General features: G+C 70.6%; 1 protein-coding gene across 3 annotated transcripts in view; it reads right to left on the bottom strand.

The window, feature by feature from the left end:
- The window catches only part of ZBTB21 (zinc finger and BTB domain containing 21), a 33,281-nt gene extending 32,758 nt beyond the window's left edge, over positions 1-523 (bottom strand). Inside the window, exon 1 of one of the 3 annotated variants that reach the window (XM_011372857.2) lies at positions 290-523. The gene's annotated coding sequence lies outside the window, so the exon portion shown is untranslated. The remainder of the gene's footprint in view (positions 1-289) is intronic. The other 2 variants (XM_011372858.2, XM_011372854.2) reach the window with 2 other exon arrangements.
- Between the last annotated feature and the right edge of the window lie 72 nt (positions 524-595).

Here is a 595-nt window from a genome sequence, read left to right as displayed (position 1 = left end):
GCGCCCCGGACCGGAAGACGTCCCAACCGCTCGGCGCAGGAGCCCGCGCAGAGGCCCGGCGCGTCCGCCCCCAGGGGCACCTGGCCGGGCGAGGGAAGCCCAGTGAGGGACCGAGCGTGCGCAGTGGCGAGGGCGAGGCCAAGTGCGGGCAAGGAGCATGCGCAGTGTGAAGGCACAATCGGCTACGTGGGAGCCCAGGGCATGCTCGCTGAGAGCCGGGACCCGGCGCACGCGCAGAAGCGCCCGGAGCCCGCAACCCACTGGTGGAGAGAAAAAAGAGAGAAATCACCTCAGAGTTACGTCAGGAAAGGCCGCGTTTTGCGGGGAGGCTGTGGCCTCCCACGGGGCCCCGCAGTTCTCCTAGGGCGAGGGGCGTGACAGTTACTCACCGGCCTTCAGCCCCGAGGCAGGCGCCGGGCCCCTTTCCGCTCACACTCGGCTCGCGCGCGCCGCAGCCGCCGCTGCCGCTGTGATTCCATCCATCTTGAATTTGACGTCATCCCACACCAGGGATGAGGTCATCGCAGGCAGCGCTCGTCACGTGCGCGGCGCTGTGATTGGCCGCCAGGCGCCGGGGGGCGGGGCGAGGGCGGGC

This window comes from Pteropus vampyrus, unplaced genomic scaffold (assembly GCF_000151845.1).
Source record: "Pteropus vampyrus isolate Shadow unplaced genomic scaffold, Pvam_2.0 Scaffold214, whole genome shotgun sequence".
NCBI lineage: Eukaryota > Metazoa > Chordata > Mammalia > Chiroptera > Pteropodidae > Pteropus > Pteropus vampyrus.
The sequence above is the reverse complement of the archived record's forward strand: the minus strand, read 5'-3'. Positions and strand labels throughout refer to the sequence as shown.